Source organism: Hypanus sabinus, chromosome X1 (genome assembly GCF_030144855.1).
Source record: "Hypanus sabinus isolate sHypSab1 chromosome X1, sHypSab1.hap1, whole genome shotgun sequence".
NCBI classification, from domain to species: domain Eukaryota; kingdom Metazoa; phylum Chordata; class Chondrichthyes; order Myliobatiformes; family Dasyatidae; genus Hypanus; species Hypanus sabinus.
In genome coordinates this window covers 60,060,186-60,072,766 of record NC_082738.1, presented here as the reverse complement: position 1 = coordinate 60,072,766, position 12,581 = coordinate 60,060,186, and the positions used below count along the sequence as shown (strand labels likewise).

Here is a 12,581-nt window from a genome sequence, read left to right as displayed (position 1 = left end):
CTATATATTGATATTCCTGGTGCCAGGGTCTTGGATGTTTCAGAGTAGCTACAGGATATTTTAAGAGGGTACGGTAAACAGAAAGTTGTAGTATACCTTGGTTAATTACATCTGTAAAAACAAGAAGTCCTGTATCATAAAGAATAATAGCAGGACAGGTCCAACATTCTGGCAGGGTAATTTGCTCATGCTTTTGGGAGGGTATAAACTAATTTAATGGGGGATTGAACACAGTGGATGCACAGTGGCAAATTACAGTCAAATATAGAAGAATTAAGTCTAGTATATAGTGTAGACATGGGCATGTAAAGTTAACATGAGGACTGGAAAGTTAAATTACACCTGTTTTAATGCTCGATGCATGACTGGTAAGGCAGATGAACTCTGATGATCAGCACGAGTGTAGTATTGCTATCACAAAAACATGGTTGAAAGTACAGCAAGACCAGCAACAGCATTTCAGGGAATAAAAGCTTCAGACTTGATAGACAAGGTCAAAAAAGATTATATTTATCAAGGAGACCATCAGTAGTGAAGGAAAAGGTCCTAGAAGGCTTTTCAAATGAGGCCATTCAAGTAGAGCTTAAAAAGTAGATATTCATTTTGCTAAAGGAATACTACAAGGCTCCCAAGTCAGTGCAAGACAGAACAGATATGCAGGGAAACCACAGAAGTGCAAGAACAATAGTGTTATGGTTAGTAAAGGACTTTTACTTTTCCAACATTAATTGGGATCATTTTAGAGTGAAAGACTGAGGGGAAGGCATCTTTAAAGCACTTCCAGGATAGATTACAGAACGTTCATGTTGTAATGAAGGGACCCAAGGTGTATTGAGGACAGGTGCATAAATTCATTGATCCCCAAATATGGTAGTATAGGTAGACAAGGTGGCAAAAAAAAAAGCATTTGGAATGCTGATCTTTATTAATTAGGGCATAAAACCCAAGAGCATGTATGTATTGATATTATTTATAAAACTTTGTTTAGACCATAGCTGACGTATTATGTGTAGTTCTGGTTGCCACTCCATTAAATGGATGCAATTGCACTGGATAGAATGTAGAGGTGATTCACCAGGTATAATTGCCTGGAATGGAGTGTTTCAATTATCAGAGCCCAGATAGGCTAGATTTATTTTCCTTGTAGAAGAAAAGTTAAGGGAAAACCTGATAGAAATACCAAATTATATAGATTATAGATGAGATGTATGGTGAAAAAGCTTTCCCCCCATAACAGAGGCATCTAAAACCTGTAACTAGCTAATGAGTAAGAGGGCTTGAAGGGAAGTTTTGCCCAGCCTAGATGATGGCAGCAATCTAGAATGCACTACTTGCAGAGCGTGGGGAAGCAGGTACTCCCACAGCATTTAAAGTATCCAAACAAGCACTCGAATTTTCAAATCACAGAAGCTTACAGACTGAGTGCTGTTAAATGGTACTAGTATAGATGGATACTTGACAGTAGGCACAGACAAGGTAGACTAATTGATAAACACAAGAGCTTCTGCAGATGCTGGAAATCATGAACACACACAAACTGTTAGAGGAACTCAGTAGGTCGGGCAGCATCTATGAAAATGAACAAACAGTCTATGTTTTAGGCCAAGTCCCTTCATCAGGATTGGAAAGGAAGAATAAGGCAGCAGAATAAGGTACAAGGTGAGGGAATATGAAGAATTAAGGCAGAATAAGGTGGTGGGGGGGAAGGAAAGGAGTACAAGCTAGAGGGTGATAGGTGAAGCTGTGGATGGTGGAGGAGGTGATGAAATAAGAGCTGGGAAGTGATAGGTGGAAGAGGTAAAGAGCTGAAGGAATCTGATAGGAGAGGAGAGGCAGCCATGGGAGAAAGAGGAGGAAGTACACCAGGGGGAAGGTGATAGGCAGGTGAGGAGAAGTGGTAGAGGGGAGTTATAATGGAGAATTTAAGAGGGAAGGGAAAGGGAGAAAAATTACCAGAAGTTAGAGAAATTGATGTTCATGGCATAAGGCTGGAGGCTGCCAAGACAGAATGAGATGTTGCTCCTCCAATCTGAGAGTGGCCTCATCATGGCAGCAGAGGAGGCCCTAGACCAATGTGTCAGAATGAAAATTGGAAGTAAAGTGGTTGACCACCAGGAAATCCTGCTTTTGCAGGTGGAGCGAAAGTGCTCAACAAAGAGGACCCCAATCTACATCAGGTCTCACCAATGTAAAGGAGGACACATAGAGGGAACTAGATAAAGTAGACAACCCAAACAGATTTGCAGGTGAAGTGTTGCCTCACCTGGAAGAACTGTATGAGGTCTTGAATGGAGGTGAGGGAGGAGAGTTAAGTGCCAGAGAGAAGATTAGTGGGGAGTGAGTTAAGGGATAAAGGAATCATGGAGGAAACAATCCATGCAGAAAGCAGAGATTTGGCAGGGTGGGGAGGAGGTGAAGAGGGAAGGTAAAGATGTGTTTGGTGGTAGGATCCCATTGAAGATGGCGGAAGATGCGGAAAATTATGTGCTGGATGTGGAGGTTCATGGGGTGGGAGGTGAAGGTAAGAAAAAAAGCTATCCTTGCTAAGGGGGTAGGAAATTGGGGCGAGGGCAGATATCCAGAAAATGAGGAGATGCAGGTAAGGGTGCATCAATGGTGAAAGAAAATAAATCCCATTCTTTGAAGGAGGACATTTAGGATACTCTGGAAAGGAACACCTCATCTTGGGGACAGATGCAGTGTTGGTGAAGGAACTGAGTAAAGGGGATGGCATTTTTACAGGAGGCAGGGTGGAAAGAGGTAGGGTCAGGACAGCCATGGGAGTCAGGCTTATAAAAGATAAAAAGGCTAATTGACTTGTTTTTGACTTTGATAGAAATTTGGCTCATGTAATAACATCTTCATCTTTAATGTAATTTCTTCCCATTTTCCTCCCTCAAGCCACCTGCAATTCAAGCAGTTATGCATACACAGAGGTCCCAATTCTAAAAAAAAATGCCTGGCAGCTTCTCACTCTGATCTTCAAAAACATCATAATTCTGATGTTCTTAAAATATACTAAACTCCATTCACCTCAGACACCATTCATTTCATCTCAGACTTACGATTTCTCTTGATCTACAATGCATCCAAATTAAAATTGATTCAAGCACCTTCCCAACATCACCCTTTATGGTTGCTGTAACCTTCATCAATGTTACACATCTAACTCTTCCAGCCTTATGCACATTACCCAAAATTTTCACAACACTCTTCATAGCTATGCTTTCAGTCTCTCAGCACTAAGCTCTGGAAATCTATTCCAGAAGCTGTTCTTCACAAAATTAGCCTCTGAAATTTTAATCATTCACTCCTTCAGTTCAGTTGTAAATTTTTGTCCAATTTACATACCAAATTAATGACAGATTCTAAAAGGAGAATTGAGTAATTTTAATCTATGAACAAATTAACTGTCAATTAATTGACAATTAGAAATATGTAACTGGATTAATGCCACAGTTTTCAGTATGTTTTCAGTATGTGCCATAACTTGCAAATCACATTATTAAATTGCACTCTCACTATCAGTACATCCTTTTCCATGTAACACACACAAAATGCAGGAGGAACTCAGGAAGCCAGGCAGTTGATATTTCAAGCCGAAACCCTTCAGCAGGACCTTTTTAAAAAAAAAAATTGATCATAGCTACATACAATACTCCTACAGAGCTGTTAAAAATATTATTACTGTACCAGAAAACAAAATCTCTGGCTGAGAAAGCCAGTAAGTAATTTGCTTTCTTAATGCCTGCTCACCTGCATGCTTGCTTTCAGTGATTAGTTTGCAAAGACACCCAAGTACCTTTGTACACTAGTTTCCCTGTTTAACAGTGCACTTTCTGCTGTTTCAACCAAACTGGATAACCGAAGAATTATCCACATCATAGTGCATCAGTCCACTCACTCAATACCAAAATTGCCTTGAATTTTATTTACATCTTCCTCACAATCTCAATTCTACTTCGTTTCTGAATGAAGATTATTGCAAAGCCTTCCCCCCCCCCTTTAATTATTTGCTCACCTCCTTTAACAACTAGCTGTAGGCATGAACTTTACTTCTTTAGTTGGTAGATCATTTACTCCATTGCAAGCTTATCTATTATGTGAAATATGCCCTTCTGCACATCTTTGTGCATCACAGATGGTCCTTTAGCTTGGTGGTAATAGTGAAATGAGTTGAAATGAACCTCTAAACAGAGGTTAAACATTGCAGTTTGAATAGTTTAATGGAGGACAAGCAGATTAAGAATTCATGAACACGAGATTCTGTAGATGCTAGAAATCTCGAACACAAAATTCTGGAGGAACTCTATGATTAGCAATGTTTATTTTTAGTTTATTTATTAACAAATAAATAACAAGCTCCCACAATATTCCTTCCCCTCCCCCCCCCCCCCACACACTTTATTATGGCTCTGTCCCTTCCCTTTCCAGTTCTGGTGAAGGGTCTTGGCATGAAATGTTGACTGTTTATTCCTTTCCAAAGATGGCACCTGACTGAATTCTTCCAGTATTTTGTGCATGCAGATGACAATTAACAGGAATGCACTCGACGTTTGTAACATTAAATAGTGGATCTTTTTAAATTCACACCTATTTAAAAATGTTATTTCTTGGAATTATACCTGCCAGGTTGATTCCAACTTAAACTGACAACAAACAGTATCCCTTTTCAGCTCAAAAAAGTTAAATACAGAGGATGCCAGTTAATAAGAACACATCAGGACCAGAACATTTTGGCCCAATTAAGTGGCTGTCTCAATTAACCATCATTTCTTGAAAATAGTTTTTAAAAAAGCACTAAGATGTCAAACTATTGTTTAATAAGTAACAAATTTTGTATTTAAATGAAATACAGAATTACTTGGAACACTACAAATACCACAGTACTATAAAACCATTAGTTGCTAATAGTTATCGACAGCACTCTGCCATATTCTTTTTATTGACTGCAAATGAGCAAAATCAATGCAGTAACCAAGTGCAGATAATGGACTACTTTCAAACAATGCTTCTGATGATTAAATCTACCAATTTTTCATTTTTATTGTTACTTTCAAGTTAATTGTCAATACCTTCAAACTCTTCATAGTTCCTAAAGTTGAAGTGAGATCATTTCATTTTCACTCCTGACATCTACAAGCCTCAATTGTTGAAACAGCAGTGAGCAAAACAGTTCTGAATTGCCTTACTGCTTATTTCTCACCAACTATCAGTGACAAAACACTAACTGAAGCCATTTAAAAACTGTTCGCTTTAAACATAGTGTAGTATGTAACAGCCACACAAGTGCATGTGACCGACACCAGTTAGAAACTGTACGGCAACTGTCTCCTGTCCCAAATAAATGGAGGGAATCCTGGCTATTTTCTTTCTTGATTTGGTTTTGTTAAGAGATGTCCCAAATAAGTGTTGCTCCAATTAATCACAAACCACTATTTTTAAGTGGAAGTATTATTTTTTCTTTTGAACCTATAATTTTATAAGAGGACCTGAAAGGAAAGCAAAAGATTTACTGTGTTATGAAGCTTCCCGCCATCACAAAGCAACAGAGATGTTGAAGCCATTGCATCTCAAGAGAAATAGAGATCACCATAAACTTGAGTTCAGAGATAAGTTTTAATTTACAATAGGAAATTACCCTGTTACTTTCATGCAGAACTCATTTTAGAACTTAGTTTTCGCCAGTTAATGTACATTATTGCAAGCCTGTTCAACAGCAACAATTTAACTAATTCACAAAACAACTGATAAGGGAAAGTAATGTTTAAGAAAAATGATAAATTGAATAAAATCATTAACAAAACACTCGGGATATTCCGCAGGTCAGGCAATTTTGACAGAATTTTGCGACTGATGGAGACTAGTAAGTGCAATGGTATCATTTTAAATAAAACGCCGAAAATCTTCAATTAGGGGCTTCAGGGCACACCAGTTAGCATGAACAGAAAGACTGTGAACCTACAGATTCGAATCAGGTCAACTTGGTTTTCCACAACTTATAGTCATGCTATCCTCCTTTACAAAGAAATTCCATTGACAATTAAAACTTTGCAAATTTGTAACTAAACCTCAGACACCATAATTTTGCATTTCCAATCTACAAATCACAGTTGCAAATTTAAGAGAACCTAACTTCCTTTTCACAAAACTCATCTTGGAATTAAAGATGAGTGTATAAACAATTTTAATAACACTAGTGTGCTTTAACCAGCCAAGTAACGCTCAAAACTACTGGTGTTTTTATAGCTATTAGTTGCCAGCTTTGAGAGCATGCCTGAGTTACCTAGAAACACCAGATTGTCAACCCTATTCACTTATCACTTTACATTAATACAAAGTTCAAAATAGAGAAAAAGAATCAAATTTGTGTTAGATTTTGTAATTGAGGAAACTTGTTTTCCCCTCTATTTTTGAAAAAGTTTTAACTTTTCGTAACTTCATGTACTTTTTAATTAAATGGTAAAACTGACCAGAACACTAATTCAGAGCCACAATTTATCATAATACAAATTTTACAGAGACCTATAGTACTGAAATGGCTATTAGATTGATTTGATAATTGCAACCCAATATTTTAAATAGATAAGTAATGGCTCAATCCAGCCTCAAACACCAAAAGATAAGCATTTTAAGCAGCTCATGTTCAGGTTATGTTCTGTGTGAAAGTGAAAGTTTGTTCACTTTTGGCTGATGCTCATTCTATTATACTCAATGCTAAACAGGGCATTGATGCTTTCAGTGACCTAATTTTTAAATAAATTACCATAATTCCTAGCACATAACTTTTTTCCTAAATGTTTATAAAATTTTAAATGCTAATTTTAAATGATTAGGTTCAAATATTTTTGTCTAGCTGCCAACGATTTAATCAATTACAGAGTGGCACAAGTTTCTGTTACCACCACACTAAAACAAATAGATACAAAATACCTGTAGATAATAAAATTAATTTTAATAAACCATTAATATTTTCTTACCAGTGGCACATAGAGTGAACTGTTCAAGCTCAATCTATTGAACAAAGATCTACCTTTTAAAAAAAGAGGTGGCTAATTTCTAAAACTTTACAATATTCAATAAATTTCACATTTACTGAAACGTTCCTTCTGCTTACGACTTACTAATTTGTAAGTAAATATGCGCAATATTAAATTGGCATTTAAACAACTACTCGTAGCATATCACAGCTCATTCAATAATACGACCAGAAGCACAACAAGGCCTGAGGTTAAGCGGTGCAAGGCTGCAGACGTATTCTCAATGCACCAAGTTATTCACAGATAATAAGTTGGTACATACCATCTGAACCTCCACCATCTTCCACATCAAACAAATCAATCGTTGACATGCAATTTTAAATGCCACCACATAAGTAAACAGGAAACAATATTTATAAACATAAGATTTGCAGTAACAAGGACAGAACATTTCAACAATTTAAATCGAACGAATTAGATCATCAGACGAAGTGGTACATTTACTTGAAGTGACAAATGACAAGGACAATTTGTCAGTGTCGAGTGTGAAGTCTTTGTGAAAGTCGACCCACTTAATATGTCAAACCAATACAAGGTATATATCTTAATAGGCAGTAATGCAATTCCCTGGACTAAGACTCGCGTAGAAACATTTCAATCAATGTAAACTGACGTTGTAATAGGGTTATAAGCACCCAGCAGCATTCCTTCAACCTGCTTCCTGCAGCTTTCAGAATTTATACGCACATAATCTAGCTCTCAAAATTCCCTGCCCAAAAATGCAGACGTGCAAACAAGAAAATGTGCTCATTTTACAAACTGGGTGAAAGGAAAAACTGCAAAAAACACACGTAGAGTATGAGGCGGGAAAGTAATGATGAATGACAGTAAAAAACTACTACTTGACTACACTTCGCAAACCAAGTTTGGGATAAGCCCGTGAGACTTTTGTCATCAGAAATATTTCGCCAGACCCTGGCAAATCTACCTTCGCGCGAGGAGGCAGGATTTATGGCTGTTCCTTGCGTTAATGAGGTGACAGCTGCAAGTGTAGCGAGATATTTTGATGGGCAGATATCACGACGGATGCCAGAGTGGAGGTGTGAATGGTAGGTGGAGGGCATGTTGCCCCCGCGACCGCTGTTCAAACCCAACAATCAGTGTTTGAGCTCCGCGAAAGTGTTCGGGGAATGAGGTCGGTCGGTCGCTCGGTCACTCGCTACTCACCTGCTGGAAGCAACGGCCACATACTTCCTCAGCCCATTCACGTAACCTGTTTCTGTCAATAATGTCTTTTGTTTAATAATTGATTAAACTGAAGTAATTACAGTTTTTTTCTCCGTCTCCAAACTTGAGGAGGGGGGAAGAGGGAGAAGGCGGCGTTTAAAACTTTCCTTCCAGAACGATCCCTCCTACTCACTCTTCTCCCCCCCCCCCCTCCTATTTTCCTGGTCCTCCTGACTGGCTGAGGCCCGGCCGACGTGGCCAGTCCCAAGGCACCCACCACACTCTAGTCTCGCTATGTGTCGGTGCCGATGGAGGGGGCGCTGCCAAATACTGAGCTATCCATTAGGAAGCTGCGGTCACTGCTATGCCACGCGTGCGCACTGCCTCTCCGCGCGCACCTTGCCTAATATTGCCTAAGCACGCATGCGCGACCCCAACGACGTTATCGCAGCTGGTCACCTTGTTTCACATGGTATTTTCTTTTAAAAACATTGTTTCCTCTCCTACTTAAGTATGAGCCACCCGACACCATAAGTTACATAACGGCCGTGTTTTTTTGACGGCGCCATACACATGCGCCGTCTGCCGCAGACTTGGTCAAGTTTCACCCACTCGCTGAAAGTGTAGGCGATATCCCAGATCTTAGTATTTAAACTAACCCGCCCTCTTATACAATAAAAATAAAAATAAATCCCATTGGCAGTGAAATTCTCAATATCACAACTCTCCAAAGAAAGTAATTTAATTATTATTACCAACTCAAATCGTTCGCCTTAGCATTTTCTCTGAATACCTTTCGGGGATAGCCACAATGCGACAGGTTCTGCTCATGCGCCGTAAGAGCTTATATTCAAACTTGTGCTCAACCCGAAGTCCCGTGAACTTCGAAGTTCACGGAAATATACACGTAAAAACTTTATTTATAGAAACTACGTCCAATGATGCTTAATTCAAAGCATATTATAATTTAAAGCTCGTTTCTTAGCACTGCGATTAACAAAGATAAATTTACAATAAATATGCGCAGTCACAGAGGATCGATTTTATCATTTCGTAATTTAATATGTTTATTGTGCAAACAGCTACTTTTCCCACAGTTATTTGGCAACTGTTTCAACCATATTCAAATTGAACTTCATGGTTTACCTAGTTAGTTCTTTCCACTTTGCAGCTTTCCTTTGAAATCATGCGTTTCCTGGTTTGAAGTTGTTGCCTTACATTTTAAACACATGTAAATTACAATGTTACTATATAACATATGAACCATGTTGTAACAAATGAAATTGAAATATTGATGTGACTTTAATCGTATTTTTATTTTTAACTATCTGGCCATCATGAAGTTTCAGAACCATTCACGCGCGCTTGTGAAACATGCAGAGAAACATCGTGCTTTGCGCCTATACATGCTTGATTTTAAAATTTGGGGGTTCAAAACAAGAATGACATTTTAAAATGCTAGAGAAAATGGCAGAAAGTGTGCTTTTAAACAAGCAGAGGAAGTTTCAAGATTTGCAGTAACCCTAATATGCAAACTTGAAAAATTAGTTATGTTCAACTTGCTAATAATTTCTGGATATCGTTTATTGCAGGCGTAGCCTTGTAATCTAGTTATTAAGTTGAAGTTCACTGTTGAGTGATTGTGTTTAGGGAATTTTGCTTTCACCCGAAAATAATCTTTGAAAGAATGCAGAATTGAATGTTGAATTGAGATATCACAGCTGAAAAGGCGAGACGATCTTCGTTTAACAGTAAAAACCAAATGTGATAGGGTTCGTGGATTGCATATTATGTTATTTACCATATCCGTGTTAGCCTCGTAATCATGCTTTTCCTAACTTTACGACTCAATTGTAGCTATACGACCGAGAGATGAGAGGTTGTGAAAAGGGTTCCTACGAATTCTGTGGCCTCAGATATTTTAAAGTGCGCCATTGTCCAAGCCTTTGGAGATAAAAATATCATGTTAACGACGGCATTTACTTCTCGTTTCTTCGAGGGAATTGCATCAATCTATAGGAATATACATTAAAATTATTACTGCAAACTAATTGTAATGCAATTTGCAGACTTTAAAATGTTCCCTGGCAGCTCCACGACCTGGAAAAGAGGGTACTGTAGATATCAGTCAACACTGTGCGTGCAAGGATCGATGAACATCTTTTGACTGCCAAACTTTTCCACTTTGAATGGATTCTATGGAGTCACAAAGGATGCTTTAATATTTCAAGGAAGCTTTAACGAATCCTTGAATCTTTTCCTACTTGTAATCTCTATCTGCAATAAAGTTTAGAACAGAGGTTCTGTCTCTGGAGATTGGAATTTGAGGAGTACAAGGCTGACAGTCGGGGAGGAAGTGTCATGGTCCAATCTGTGAAATCTGCATTTCGGTTCACGGTCCGGTACATGGACTCCGGACTCCGGGTCTTCTGGCTGTCCGTTGTTTCAGTTGGGCTTAATCACAGGCACCTGATTCTCATATTGCAGCTGGAATATAAGTGGCCCTGGATTCAACTGTGTTTGCTGGTTTGTCTTGTTGGTATCCTGTCCTTGCCTCTGTGGGGGTAAGTCAGGCTGTTCTTGCTGTTACCCTACAGTGGGATCTGTCCCTTCCTGTCTTTGCCTCTGTGGAGTAAGTCAGGCAGTTCTTGCCATTACCCTATGGTGGGATCTGTCCCTTCCTGCTCTAGCCTCTGTTGGGTAAGTCAGGCTGTCTTTGCTGTCACCCTGAAGCTGAACTGTTCCCTTCCTTCCTTCTGAAGCCTGGCATGTAGCCCTGCTGGCAACCTTGCCTGTGTTCTGGCCTGTATTGCCATCAAGTTCAGCTGCTGGAGTGAGACTGTAGCCTTGCCACACCAACAGAGGGAACAATCTATTGTTGAGCTTGGAACTGTCTCTTTGTGTCCCTGTGTTTAGTGTCTGTGTATGAGTCCTGGCCCTCTGTTCCCAAGGAGGGGTCCTGGCTCTGTGTTCTGTGTTCCTGTGCTCAAGTCCAAGGCTAAGTCATAGCCTAGGCCCTGGGTCCTGGTCTCATCCAGGGCTAGTGTCTGTGTCCAGCTATGCCTCTCCCTGCTTCTGCTTTGCTCTCCCTCGACCTAGGTTCTGTGTTCCTGCTCTCCCTTGATCAAGACCAAGTCTGAGCTTCATGTCCTCATCCAGTCCTATTACCTTGCCACATCCAGACCTTGCCTGGATCTGGAACCTGAGTCACGACCTGGTTTGAGTCCTTGTCCAGGTTCCTAGTTCCTTGTCCAGGTCCCACTTTCCTACTCTAGTCCTAGCCCATGCCCTGTCTCCCAGGGCCTGTGTCTTGTCCAGTGTCATTTCTTCCCCACCACCCTTGCTTTCTTGATACACCTAGTCCTCTCCCTATACTTCAGTATCTGTGTCTTGCATTTGGGTCCATTCCCAACGCTCACCTTATGACAGGAAGAGGTGTTCTGTCTGTTCTGCACTGACTGTCGTTTCCCAATAAGGATCTACAGGGTACTTCCTGGTTCTTAAACCCGCTACAAAGGAGAACAGTTTTCCTCTTGCTACCCTGTCTAAACCAACTTGATTTTGCTCAACTCTGTCAAGTCTCCTCTTGGCATTCCCTTCAAGGAGAACAACTACAGCTTACACACACAGAATGCTGGAGGAACTCAGCAGACCAGGCAGCATCAATGGAAAAGAGTATGGTTGATGTTTCAGGCTGAGACCCTTCATCAGGACCTGCTGAGTTGTTCTAGCATTTTGTGTGTATTTCCAGCAGCTGCAGGATTTTCTCTTGTTTGTGATTGGACAACTACAGCTTCAGGTTGTCAGTAACCCAGGAACCATTCTAGAAAATACATATTGCACCATCTCTTGAACCATCATTTTTTATGTTAGGCAACCATGTGTGCCATGATCAGTGATTTTTTTTTTGTTCAATTTAACAGTGAAAGAGGATGATTGGGTAGATACAAAGAAAATCTTTTCACTTTGAGACTGTATGGAATTGGATAATTACTAACAAATCCATTGGAGAATTCAGAAGTTTTTGTGTAATTTAGAGAGAAGTATAAATGTGGATGATGGTCCCACAAGGTGAAGTTGAGGCTAATATAGATTCAATTAAAGAGAAGCAAGATAAGCACCTGAGGGAGGAAGAAACCATGGGATATATTGATATGCCCAGAACATGAGAAGGTTTGTATAGACTACAAGTGCTGGTACCCACTTCAAGATTCAAATTACATTTATTATCAAAGAATGTATAAATTATACAACCTTGTGATTTGTTTGTTTACAGGTAGCCACAAAGCAAGAAACCCAAAAAAAACCATTTAAAGAAAAAAAAGACCAACATCCAATGCACAAGAGAAAAAAAAACACAATCATGCAAACAAT

General features: G+C 39.5%; 1 protein-coding gene across 2 annotated transcripts in view; it reads right to left on the bottom strand.

Annotated features, from left to right (window-relative positions):
• znf652 (zinc finger protein 652) overlaps nt 1-8,668 on the bottom strand; it is a 160,233-nt gene extending 151,565 nt beyond the window's left edge. The window contains exon 1 of one of the 2 annotated variants that reach the window (XM_059956646.1): nt 8,208-8,668. The gene's annotated coding sequence lies outside the window, so the exon portion shown is untranslated. The remainder of the gene's footprint in view (nt 1-8,207) is intronic. The other variant, XM_059956645.1, reaches the window with a different exon arrangement.
• Between the last annotated feature and the right edge of the window lie 3,913 nt (nt 8,669-12,581).